General features: G+C 49.2%; 1 long non-coding RNA gene across 1 annotated transcript; it reads left to right on the plus strand.

Moving 5' to 3' along the window:
- The first annotated feature begins 164 nt into the window (after positions 1-164).
- Positions 165-6,289, plus strand: LOC143836727 (uncharacterized). Its single transcript, XR_013230689.1, has 3 exons — positions 165-313; positions 4,707-4,788; positions 6,128-6,289. It is a non-coding gene; the product is annotated as an uncharacterized LOC143836727 (long non-coding RNA).
- Positions 6,290-13,548: the final 7,259 nt, after the last annotated feature.

The raw sequence follows: 13,548 nt of genomic DNA on the forward strand, positions 1-13,548 counted from the left end.
GGGAACCGGCGGCTGCCTCGGCCAATGGGAGGGGGCGGCGGCACGCGCCGCTCGGGCGGGCCTCCCGCCAATGGAAAAGGAGGCCGCCGGCCGGGGCCAATGAGGAGGCGGGGCGATGGCGTTGCCAGGCAGCTAGCGAGGGAGAGAGGCGGTAGAGGGTGGCCTGCCCTCTATCGGCCGCGGGGTGTCTCTGCAGGGAAAAGGCTCCCCCGGGGAAAGCGGTGGGGATGTCCCCGCGTGGAGAAAGCGAGCTCGGGGGCTCGCGGTTCTTGCTCGTTTGCTACGTGCAGGGAAGGTGTTTTTGTTAATTGAGGTAGTGTTGAGTGCACTGTACGCCGCCCCGGGCCCGCTTGCGGGGGAGCCAATCCATTTATTATTATTATTGTTTATTGTTAAATATAATGTGACAGCAGTGGGGCTCCTTGCATGTAGAAAGCTAGCCTGACAGGGAACAGGGTTTCATGCTAACTTCCCTCACCCCTGAAAATCGATTCAGGCGGGTCGCCAAGTTCGTCTGAAGCAGCGGAACAAAGCTTTGAGTTCTAGGGCACCTTGAAAACCCATACTTACGGCCTTCCAGAGGCACTCGAACACCCGTGTTTCAAAACTGAATGCTGGATGCAGGGCGCTTTGGATGCATTTTGCGTGGCTTCAATCACCCCTACTTGTAGGTTTTTTTGCCAGGGATATGACCGTAGTGCTTGGACATTTGTATGAACAGGAATCTTTGGACAGTGAAGTGCTGTATTGGCTGAGATCTGGACTCATCAGGATAAACTCATACGAAGAAGAAACACTAACTAGCGATAAGTGCAAAGAGATCCTAATGTAGATTAGTTCCTGACTTAAAATTAAGCAGTGCTCTTCTGGAGCTTCATGCTCAAAACCGGCCATTCTCAACAGCGGCCATATCCCCCACCTCTGGGAGAGGCAGGCTGGCACATTTGAAGGGGGCCACAAACAAACTGTGAGAAGGTGCCCAAAGGAAGCCCTGGTAACTGAACCAATGAAATACTCTTTATGTCATCATTAACAGCTAGACATCATTAATTGCTAGAAAGTTCGACCTTTGTCAAGGGAAAGAAAAGGAAATGTAATCTTTTGTGTGTGCTTCAATGAATGCATTCAGGGGGGGGACAAACACACATGTTCCTCTTGATCAAATGTTCTAGAAACCTGTCTCGTGTATAGATAAGACAAGGTACCTCAAGTAAAGTTATCTCACTCTTAGCTTAGGCCTTTTTTAGCCTAGATCCCTCTGCAATCGGCCAGCCTACTGCTGGCAGCCTGGAACCTGGGAGGGCCATAGCCAAGAAAAAACCTTGAGAATAGCTTCTCTAAATAGTCCACAGATGGTGTACCTTGATCCTGGCCAGTGGTTGGAATCAAGAGATGGTGATCTTGCTCTATGTTCCCTTGGAAGTGAAGTGGGCTGTGATCGTTGTCACGGCCTTTTTTGTGGTGCCCCCCTGATTCTGCTGTCACCTCCCCACGGTGGTTTATCTGATGTGTGCATTGAAGAACTTCACATGCTTGGTGAAATGCTTTCCATTAACTCAGGCATTGGATGGATTGTATTTTGTCCAGAGGCTTTTTTTTTTTTGCCTCCTTGTTTGACTGACCATAAGAAAAAAGCAGCATTAATTATATCCAGGTAAAGAGCAAAGCAACACAGCCTCCTCAGGCCTTTTCAGTGGGCAAGGTTGAATTCCCCTATTCCCCTCTCCGTTTCACATGCTGGAAGTGGAAGCCAGGAAAATTATTGGGGAGGGAGACAGAAGATGAACCCAATATTTAGTCCCTTTTTTATCTTGCTCTTATCCCAAGAAACTCAGGACAATCTGTGCAATTCTTCTCTCATTTTAAACTCATATCCTGATCACAAGTTGCAATGAATGCACGTAGAATCTATACATGGCATATACACTTTTTAAAATATAAAAATAAGAGTTGTTTTATGCTCTGCTTTTCTGTACCAGAAGGACTCTCAAAGCAGCTTGCAGTCAATTTCCTCTCCCATAACAGGCACCCTGTGAGGTAGGTGGGGATGTGAGAGCCCTGATATCAATGCTCTCTGAGAACAGCACTATCATGGCTGTGAGTGGCCCAAGGTCACCCAGCTGGATGCATGCGGAGAAGCAGGAAATCAAGCCTAGCTCTCCAGGTGGCCACGGTGGACACCCAGCTCTTCCTCCTGATGGATGGCCACCCGAATTCACCCCCAGACTCATTAGCCAGATGTCTGGGAACAGTAACAATCCTTCAAAGACAGAGGTAGGAAGGATCCTGGTGAGGAAGCCTGATTGCCCTACCTGGAAGAGGGGCAGCTACTAGTAGCAAGCTCAACCAAGAACCTGGGTGTGATCTTTGATACCTCCCTCTCCATGGAAGATCACAAGAGTAGCATGGTTGGCATACTTCTACTTGCACCAAGCTAAGCTACTAGCTCCCTACCTGACCCCAGAATACCTAACCACAGTGATCCATGCGATAGTCACCTCTAGACTGGATTTCTGCTACTTGCTCTATGCGGGCCTACTCTTCTCTCTGATCCAGAAGCCACAACTGGTGCAGAACACAGCAGCCAGGGTTCTCACGGGAACATCTTGGGCGGCCCACATCTGTCCCATGCTCCAACAGCTGCACAGTTTACCAGTTGAATACCAGATCAGGTTTAAGGTTCCGGTAATCACCTTCGAGGTCTGGATCCCAAGTACCTGAGGGAGCGCTTCTTGGCCTACGCCCCTCAGAGAGCACTTCATTCTATAAACACCAACAAGCCGGTGATCCCTGGATCCCAAGGAAGCTCATCTGGCCTCAACCAGGGCCAGGGCTTTTTCCGTCCAGGCCCCCGCTTGGTGGAATGAGCTTGCAGAAGAGATCAGGGCCCTGCCAGAGCTAAAACAATTCTGTGGGGCCTGCACAATAGAGCTCTTCCACCAAGATTTTGGTCGAGGCCAATGAAACACCACCAGATGGAGCCCCCCCAACTATCAGCTACGCTCAGCAGATGCACAGGTGACAAAAAGTTGATTTACAGTTATGCAAGTTACCAGTTACGAACGTGTGATACAAACTTCACATTTATCCAGGTTTGGATGCCAGTAAATGACGAAGACCTGTCAGTCACAAAGGCCACCAAACCGGTAAACGGCTATAAATCTAACACAATTCTTCTTTATTGTTAATCCACAAGAGCCAAAGAATGAGAACAAGGTCTGCATGGACACCTGTTTTCAACCACTTTCCTCAGTAGCTCTCTTCCTTAAATAAAACGTATATAAACAATGTCTCCATATTCTTGGTAACCAGAAATAATTATGTATATCAACATTCCAATGTACCTTATTTCTAATACATCTCATACAATCCTCTGAAAATAATCTAACATAGTAATCCTATTAGGATATGGACCATAAAAACCTAATCAACTCTATTTGGTAATTAACTTCTCAGGATCAAACAAACCATAGGTTTTGTCTTTTCACGGAGGCACCCCAGTTGTCAAAGTCAGTGCTGAGATCCTCAATTTACCCGCCCAAAACCAGGATTTAAAAATACTCCAGGTAGGACCTGAAGATCCCACGGAATTACAGACCTTAGGGCATTGCATTGCACTAAGGTCCCTGTCCTTCCCAGGCTCCATCCCCAAATCTCTGGGAGTTTCCCAATTTGGATCTAGCACCTCATCTTCAGCCAGTGGCCATGGGGCCCTGGCAACCCTAATCCATGAAGTCTGTCCCAGCGTCTGTTCCTTCCCCCATACCAAGGTAAACAGACATATTTCAGCCCATAAAAGGCTTCAATGGGATGCTCAACCGTCTTCTACTGTTTCTCTTGCTTCCCATTTCCTCCTCTCCTCCTGGGTCTGAAGCAGGCAATCGGATTGGCTCTACGGAGGAACTTTTCCATTCCTAAATTAATCAGTTGAGCATCGAGCGCATCCAGGCACTCTCCAGTTCTTGCCAAAAGGGTCCATTTTCAAAAGCGGTTGTTAAATCTGTGGGTTTTCAGACACCAGAAGTGATTCATTTATTTATTATTTATTCATATTGTTTATAGCTCACCACTTCCATGCAGTGGCTCGTGATGGGTAACAATCCAGATAAAACCCACAATAAAATCCCCTTAAAATAAACCATTTAACCCACTCATGGTGGCGACAGTAACCCTTCCCCCACTCCAAAGGCCTTAAACTGGTGCCTAAGGGTGTACTGGGAGCCTGATGACCTGGCTTCACAGAGGGGCCCAGATCTAACTTGCCCTGGCCTCAACCAAGGACCTGGCAGAAGAGCTCCATTTTACAGGCCCTGTGGATCTGTGAAAGCTTTGTTAGGGCCCTCAGCTCACTTGGAAGCTCATTCCACCAGGTCAGGGCCAGGACCGAAATGGCCCTGGCCCTGGTCAAGGACAGACAAACCTCCCTCGGGCCAAGGACCTCCAACAGATTAGCACCCATAGATCGGAGCACTCTGCAGGGGGCAGAAGGAGATGGGCGGTCCTGCAGATACGCAGGGCCCAGACCGTGGATGACCTTAAAGGTTAATATCAAAACCTTGAACCTGATCTGGACAACAAACAGCAACCAATGCAGCTGCCTCAGCACAGGCTAGATATGGGCCCTCCACAATGTTCCTGTGAGGACCATAGCAAGTCTTCCTCCACACTCTCTCTAGCCATCTCACTTCCCTCTTCCTCTCCTGCAGCTCCGCCGTATACCACAGAGCCAGTCTGAGGTGAGGGTGAAGAGGACGTCTCAGGAGCGATCTCATCAACAGCAGCCGACAGGTGGGACTGCCATCTTCCACCAGTGCCGCCAGCAAATCACCGCAAGGTCTTGGGTCCCGCAGAGCATTCAGGAATCCAATCCGATCCATAAGTCTGCACGGGTGGGTTAAAATGCGCCTAGTGCTGACAAACTCCACTCCCAAGATCGATGGTGCTGGGAGAGCCCTGTAGGAGAAAGCCTCCTAGATAATGATCGCCACCCCTCCCCGCTACCATGGAGCCAGGAATGGTGGCATTAAGTCTGCAGGTTCAGTGAACACAGACTCCAATTCTTCAGAACAGCTCTTTTTATTTAGCAACTCCAGCAACAAACTCCAGATACTGAACAGAGAAAAATAGGCGAACTCATGCGCTTTTATACTTTTCAGGCAGCCTGCTGCTGCCTCTGATTGGCCCTAAGCAGAGCAATCGTATTGGCTCTAAGCAGAGCGATCTGGTTGGACCTTAACAGGGTTCCTTTGATTGGTTAGTTCCTTGGCTGGCAGAAGCCCTCATTTGCATCAGTGGCCAAATGCCCACAGGCATAACAGGTGGAGTACTGAAAACCGAGATGGAGCAAGATCTTCCAGAGCACCAGTGTTGCATTCTTGCGCCTAGGTTTCGTTGATGAATGCCAGGTCTACTTTCTGCCCTGCAAAGTAGTCTTGCAGGGTGGAGGACTTGTTGATTGACCTGGCATTGCACAAGACCAGTGTTGGCTCCACCCTAGCCTCCACCTTCACATGTCTTGGGATGGGACGGAGGTTAGAAGGCCAGTGAGCGTGTCCAGACCCATGTCTGTGAAATCCCCATGACCGGGGCCTCCGTGGACCTTCATGGCTCTCTGCTTTTCTCTTGTCAAACCTCTTCCATTGCGAAACCTTCCTGGGCCAGCTTGGGCCCCTCCACTAATTCCCCCCTTCCCTGGCAGGTTCCCACCAAAGGGATCTGATCAGCCTAATTCCTAATCTAGCCCCGGACTACCTAGCTGCAAAATTAAACCTGCCCTGTCCCAAACCATTCTACCCCAGTCCCTCCCAACCCAGTCCCACCCCCGTCCCTTCCCTCTCCAACTACAACTACTAAGAACAATTGCCCCTTGGGAGCCATTCCTCGGATCTCCCTCTCTAGAGGGGCTTTCTCATGGTCAGACTCCCACAGGGCTCCCTAAACCTGATCAACCCTGCCCCCCCCCCCCATTCAGATCCTGTTCTTCCTGCCAGCACCTTCCCACAGAGTTGGTTGTTCTCCTGGCTGCCACTGGGTGGCAGTGTGGCTTCAGCCGCCTGTGTCTTACCTGGGCTCCAGCAAGCCACCTGCCTTCCTTCACAAAGTGAGAAATTCCCCCTTCTTTCTGCAGGCACACTGCCGGGGGATATCCACCCTTCTTCCTTCCCCACCAGCGGCCCAGAGCGGATGACTCTCCTCCGGTGTCAATCATGGTCATCGTGCTGTTCAACTGTGGCCCTGGCAAAGAGGGTTCACCACCGTCACCTCGCACCCAGGACTCTCCTGCCTTTTACCCAGGCTGCCAATGGACTTTCTGGGTGTGAAGGGAACGAGTATTTATGATTCTTTTAAAATGACGCTTTTACCTCAAATATTGAAACAGGGAATAAATAATGTGCAGCGTGGTGCTTGAGAAGTCTTCCTTCCTTCCTTCCTTCCTTCCTTCCTTCCTTCCTTCCTTCCTTCCTTCCTTCCTTCCTTCCTTCCTTCCTTCCTTCCGTCCGTCCGTCCGTCCTTCCTTCCTTACCTAGAAGTACATACCCCATGTTATCACAGGTAATAAAACTGCAATGTAAACACACTCCTCGGATTTATTTCAACAATTTCAACATTGTGCACCCCTTAAACTCCCCCTTGATGTTGTATTTAGGCCCCAACCTGGTGGAACAGTTCTGCCTTACAGGCCCTGCAGAACGGGTTACCTATCGCTATTTCAACTGTGATAGTTAACAAATACAATTAATGTTAGTCAAGATTTACATTTCCACATGCATGTCCTGTATATCCCAAGAAAATAGCGTCGCTCTGTTGTCTGGTTTTTCAGCCTAGCCTTCTTTTCCTGTGGGTTAAGTAAACATGTTGGTTGAGCAGTGACTGTCTGAAAATAATGTGTGAACACCTACCCACAAACACTACAACTACCATTTAAGAGTGATTGTGTTTTTAATAGCTTTAAACCCCCATATAGTTCTCTGTATTGTAGCCTGCCTTTCCTCCATGGGACACAAGGTGGCATACGTGAAAGCCAAGATCAAAAGCTTCTCTACCACCGTTTCCTCCAGGGGACCTTATCTCTGGAGTCTGGAGCTGTACATCTGGAAGAAGTCCAGGCTGCACCTGGAGGTGAAGACCAAAGAAATGGCCAACCCAATGGCATAAGAATAATGTTATTTTAATGGATAATGTGTCACATCTCAAATTCTTTCATGGGTCAAGCCAAAACAGGATCTGGATATTGATCTCCCGCTTTCAAGACCTTTCCTCTGTGGCTTGTCCCTATTCTATATGACTAAATAATACATATATCAAACATTCAATATTGCTTGGAGAAGTGGTTAGGAGTGCAGACTTCTAATCTGGTGAGCTGGGTTTGATTCCCCGCTTCTCCTCCACATGCAGCCAGCTGGGTGACCTTGGGCTCGCCACAACACTGATAAAGCTGTTCTGACTGAGCAGTAATATCAGAGCTCTCCCAGCCTCACCCACCTCACAGGGCGTCTGTTGTGGGGAGAGGAAAGGGAAGGTGAATGTAAGCTGCTTGAGACTCCTTTGGGTAGAGAAAAGCGGCATATAAGAACCAACTCTTCTTCTTCAGTAATATCAGGGCTCTCTCAGCCTTACCCACCTCACAGGGTATCTGTTGTGGAGAGAGGAAAGGGAAGACGACAGTAAGCTGCTTTGAGACTCCTTCGGGCAGAGAAAAACGGCATATAAGAACCAACCCTTCTTAACACAGTCCCACATTCAAATTGGCCAATCATGTAACTACAAAAGAACTTCCACCTCTATGTCTTACCCAAATCCAATGAACGATTTACTATCAACAATATTCTCCAACTTCAGAATCAACTTCACCTTATAATATACAATGGTCAACGGCTCAATTCTTGCTCAGAGCAAGAATTTGGATAAGACCTAGAGGTGGGAGTTCTTTCGTTCCTTTGGCTTGACCCATGGAAGAATCTGAGAAGTGACATGTTGTCCATTAAAATAACTTTATTCTTATCATTTCTTCGGTCTTTGCTTCGCAGATCAGCCTGCCTTCCTTTTCCATTTACACCTGGAGATGGGCAAACCTATTGCCACAATCTCAACATGCTGCAGGCTTCCACAAAACTTCAGGGAGTTCCGACCCAAGCATCTTCTTGACTGGCTAAGTTCTCACAGCAATTCTTTTGACTTCTCTTTCAAGATGGTACTTTTGTAAAGTTTGCTGTCTGAGCAATCTCCTGAGAACTGCCTCTTCCCAGAGCACTTCTCCTTACTTGTGCACATTCCTCCCCTGCAACATTTCCACTTGAAGGCTATACGGTCCCCCTTTGCAGTAGATTTCCTTTGCTCACTATCACATACATGGAATTCAGACATGCTCTGACATCTGCCAAAGCCTCTGTGAAACTGTGGTCCAGTCTCTTGAGATTTGCCTTGAATAACCTTGGCACAATCAAAGGCCATCTGTCATGCAACCAACCCAGGCCTGTTTAGCCTGGAGAGGATACAACTGAGAGGGGAGAGGGGAGTATTTAAAAGGCTGCCATACAGAGGGTGGAGCAGAGTTGTTCTCTCGTGCCCCGGAGGGACGGACTAGAGCCAATGGGATGAAATTAATCCAAAAGAAATTCCATTTAAACATCCGGAATAAGTTCCTGACAGAGCAGTTCCTCAGTGGAACAGGCTTCCTAGGGAGGTAGTGGGTTCTCCATCTTTGGAAATTTTTAAGCAGAGGCTGGATAGCCATCTGACAGAGAGGCTGATTCTGTGAAGGTTCAAGGGGGTGGCAGGTTACAGTGGATGAGCAATACAGTTGTGAGTGACCTGCATAGTGTAGGGGGCTGGACTAGATGACCCATGAGGTCCCTTCCAACTCTATGATTTGATGATTCACCCACCCCCACCCCACCAAATGCTTTCATTCAGTTTTCGATGGTGGTGAGATCCTCTTCTATAATGCAAAGAAGGATTTAATGCAGGTGTCCTTTTTTCCTGGCTGGGCAGGTGGCTTTTTTATTTCGGGAATCCCACAGAAGGAGCAGGCTTAAAGCCAGCACCTTAAAGGGATGTCCCGTCCCCACCCCCTCAACACAGTAAAACCTCCAGAGCAAAAGCTCTTCTGTTGCAGAGAAAACCTCTCAAGTGAGGGAAAGCGCCTGAGTCAACAGTGTGGGACTAGTGCAGAGAATCCTAAGGCCTCTCTCTGTCCCAGTTCAACAGACACTGTTTTGTCATTCTCCCACAGGCTGCGGTTTTGCTAGACAGGTGGGGGCGAGGTGAGGAATCCTCTGCCCCCGCTCTCCGTCTTTTCTGCAGAGGAGAATCTTTTTTCCTCTCAAGGGCATCCTCGGAAAAACTGCTTCAAGATGGTGGAATCCAGCCAGTTGAACCTCATATCATGGTAGGGATGCCAGCCTCCAGGTGGGACCTGGGGATCCCCCGGAATTATAGCTCATTGCCAGACTACAGAGATCAGTTCCCCTGGGGGGAAAAAACAAATATTTTGGAAGGTGGACTCCATGGCATCGTACTCCTCCCCCCCCAAGATCCCCATTCTCCCCAGGCTCCATCCCCAAATCTTCAGGAGTTTCCCAACCTGGATCTGACCCCCCTACCCCCCTATCCCGTGCCAGTGGCAGGGGGAACCTGGCAACCGTAGACAGTAGCTATGCTGGCTCTGGGTTAGGAAATACCTGGAGACTTATGGGGGGGGCTGGGAGTGGTTAGTATTTGGGGCAGGGAGAGACCTTGGTGGAGTATAATGTGATGGCGCCCACCCTTCAAAGCAGCCGTTTTCTCCAGGGGAACTGATCTCTGTAATCTGGAGGTCAGTTGTGATTCTTGGAGGCCCCATCTGGAGGTTGGTAACTTTAATGCTTAAGATTACAGCTGCTCCTGTAACTACTACCCCAGGCTGGCTGCTTAAGACTTTGATTTGGAGATTCCAGCCAGGCCTGTCGCTTTCACCTCAAATCCGCCTTGACGCTGCCTTCATTTTCTTTCATGTTCCAAACAGACACTGGAAATGGCTTTATTCCAGGGGTAGTCAAACTGCGGCCCTCCAGATGTCCATGGACTACAATTCCCAGGAATTGTAGTCCATGGACTTCTGGGAATTGTAGTCCATGGACATCTGGAGGGCCGCAGTTTGACTACCCCTGCTTTATTCACTAGTTTAGATTTAGAAGGCTCTTTGCTACTCTTGATGGTTGAGGAAGGAGGCGGGGGAATCACAAAAATGCACACACAATAATCCCCGACCAAACAATTTCACCGTTCTTGTAAGCTACCCTGGGAAAGGTTTGTGGGGGTTTTTTTGTGGGGGGGGATGCAAAAGGATCCCCCAAAGAAGTATCCCAAAAAAACAATATCAGGACAACAGCTCTACCAGGCGCAGGAGCTGACGCAAGAACAATCATACCAGGGTTCTCTTTTCCTGCTCAGTTTTGCAGAGAAACGGAGCTTTCTTTCCAGGTTATATCAAGCAGCAGAACAAATTCTGAGTCACCTCTAAATCCAACCAGATTTTATTCAAGGGATGAGCATTTGTGTGCACGCACGCTTCTCCAGATACCAGGTCACAAACCTGAAATAATCAGCTCATACATATACGGAAAGAGTGAGCGTAAATTGACATACAGCATAACGAAAACGGTTAGCAGATTCCAGAGATCGATATGATAAAGCAGCGGAAGTGGAATTGTTTGTATTCGTTCGCACGGGAAGCATTTTCCGCACAATAAAGATGTTAAATAAATGGAAATAGAAATTTACGATCGACTTCCGTTGTTTTTAAAGGCGCCACTTTTTGGGTCCGCTGCTTCGGATCAAAAACAGGGCAACCCACAGGAATATATCAAGCAGCAAACATCCCCTTCCCAGTCCCCTTAGGCTCCGAGTGAAATTCCTCCTGTCGGAACCGAAGATTTGGCCAACCAACCAGAGTGGGGTCATTCGCTGATGTTCGGCCCCGCCGCACATTCCACCCCCGTTAGCAAGAGGCAAAGGACGGGGAATTTGGAACCCACCCTGCGCCTTTTCCACAGGGCACTTTGAGGAGAGGCGAAAATATTTACCGGGGTCTTTATTTAGCAAGCCGAAAGAGAGGCAATCCGCTCCGCTTCCTTTGTGGCGTTGGCAAATATTTCCCTTCGTCTGGAGGCCGAAAGGAAATTTACCAGCCGCTCGTAAGGCCGTGACCCTCCTCTGGGCGAACGCCGGCTTGATAAAGCAGCTTTCTTGGCTCGGGACACGTGGCGGAGCCAAGCATCCCCCATAATAATGAACAATCGAACACATAAAGCTGCCTTGTACCAAATCAGGCCATTAGTCTTTCAAGGTGGGGTGTCAGCCTCCAGGTGGGACCTGGGGATCTCTTGGAATCCCTCGCCTCCAATTTAACAGCTCACAGAGGCTGGCGAGATCAGTGTGGCACTGTCTGGTGCCTAAAGTGTAATCCGCCTTCCTGTAACAAGGAGCCACAGCAGAAAAGACCCTTTTGGAGCAGAAGGGGCTTCAGAAGTGTGAAGGAGGCTCATCTCCAGTTCCCCTGGAGGAAATGGCTGCTTTGGAAGGTGGACTCCCATAGGGTTATACTCCACTGAGGTCCTTCCCTGCCCCAAATCCCACCCACTCCTGGCTCCACCCCCGAAGTCTCCAGGTGTTTCCTGACCCAGAGCTGGCAAGGCTACCTTCAAGGCCAGTGCTATCTTCTCTGAGGAGCAGCAGGTCTCCTGGGTCTTTCCCATCACCAAGTCCCTGGTCCTTCTAACAGTGGGTGCCAGGGGTCGAACCTGGGACCTTCTGCCCTCAAGCATAATCGCTTTCTCCATCGAGTTGGATCGCACGATCTGGCCAAAGTAAGTGAGCCGGAGGTTTGTTTTATCTACCAGTGACATATCAGACTTTACGTGCCATAGTGTTTCCTTGCTTGTGACTTTTGCTGTCCCTGGAACCCGCAGAAGCCTTCTCCAACACCAGAGTTCAAATGAATAGATTCTTGTCCATTTTTTTTCATTGGCCAACTTTCACGGCCATCAGGGGCTACTGGAAATAGGATAGATCAAACTAAGAGAGCCAGTTTGGTGTAGTGGTTAGGAGTGCGGACTTCTAATCTGGTGAGCCAGGTTCGATTCTGCGCTCCCCCACATGCAGCGAACTGGGTGACCTTGGGCTCGCTACGGCACTGATAAAAGTGTTCTGACCGAGCAGTAATATCAGGGCTCTCTCAGCCTCACCCACCCCACAGGGTGTCTGTTGTGGGGAGAGGAAGGGAAGGCGACTGTAAGCTCCTTTGAGACTCCTTCGGGTAAAAAAAGTGGCATATAAGAACCAACTCTTCTTCTTCTTCTAATCCACATTTGGTAATCAAGTTTATGTCCTTGCTCTTCCATGTTCAGTTCAAGCTCTGCTGGATTGGAGCACCTAGCACCCTAGCCATAGAATCCTAGAATAATACAGTTGGAAGGGATCTCATGGGTCATCTAGTCCAACCCCCTGCACGATGCAGACTCAGTGGCCTCAGGAAGCCCACTGCTAAGACGAAAACAGGCTTTCCATGAGGCCCCAACTATTGGGATTCCCACTGGTAGACTGCCTCTGAATAGGGAGGGTCTATTAAGGTTGCATTAATAATAGGACTTCAATTCCCGTAGCCCATGGACATTTGGAGAGCTACAGTTTGGCCACCCCTGTAACTAATCACTACACTCCCAACCATGCTGTTCTTTTTTATCCTAATCCCTGTGACAGCCTGGCAATAACAGAGAATGTACATGCTCAGGAGCACATTTGGCTCTAATTCTTGTTCCTCATCTTTCAGAGTCTTTGGCATTAAGAATATCTCCCATACGGTGACTGAAGCTATGTGAAGGTAGCAAGAAACAGTTAAAATAAAAATTGAACAGGATGGATCACACACTGTGTCACACTACAGCCAGTCTTATGCCCCAGGAGGCCCACAAAGCACAAACTCCACAACTGCTATTCAGACCAACTGCCTCTGAACATGGAGGTTCCATTTAGCCATCCTAGCAAATGGCCATTTAAAAGAGGTTTTGACACATTCACGGGGAAGGAGAAATGGGAGCCACCTTTGGCTTTGTAGATGCTTACAGTTTGCAGGGGTGCTTCACCATCTGGATGCCTGCCTGTCATGCTGATGTGAAATGCCGGGGCAGAACAGAGAGGCAACCGCATGCCTAGATAAAAAGCTGTGGATACGTGCTGCTCAGTTTGGCTGTTGTGATGTTACCTACTGTGCACCAGGAAAAGACCCAGGACCACTGTCCTGGTTGCTGCTCCCACTTTCCAGGCCGCTTCACCTCTTGGATTTCTGCCTGCAAACCTGCCCCCCCCCCCACTGGCAGCCCAGCAAGCGGAGCAGGAAAACGTCCAGGGCGGTTTGAGTTATTGTTTGCACATTCAGTGGGAGCCCGGAACTCCGCAAAGAGAGCTTCTCCCGTCGCATTTCTGCCTGCCTCGCGGCTAGAAACGACCAAGGAAGTGCCGGGCTGACCTCGAGCCGTCGAGGGCAGAGTCTGGGACGGCCCTCGTGGGTCA

The sequence above is a fragment of the Paroedura picta genome, chromosome 4 (assembly GCF_049243985.1).
Source record: "Paroedura picta isolate Pp20150507F chromosome 4, Ppicta_v3.0, whole genome shotgun sequence".
Classification (NCBI taxonomy): domain Eukaryota; kingdom Metazoa; phylum Chordata; class Lepidosauria; order Squamata; family Gekkonidae; genus Paroedura; species Paroedura picta.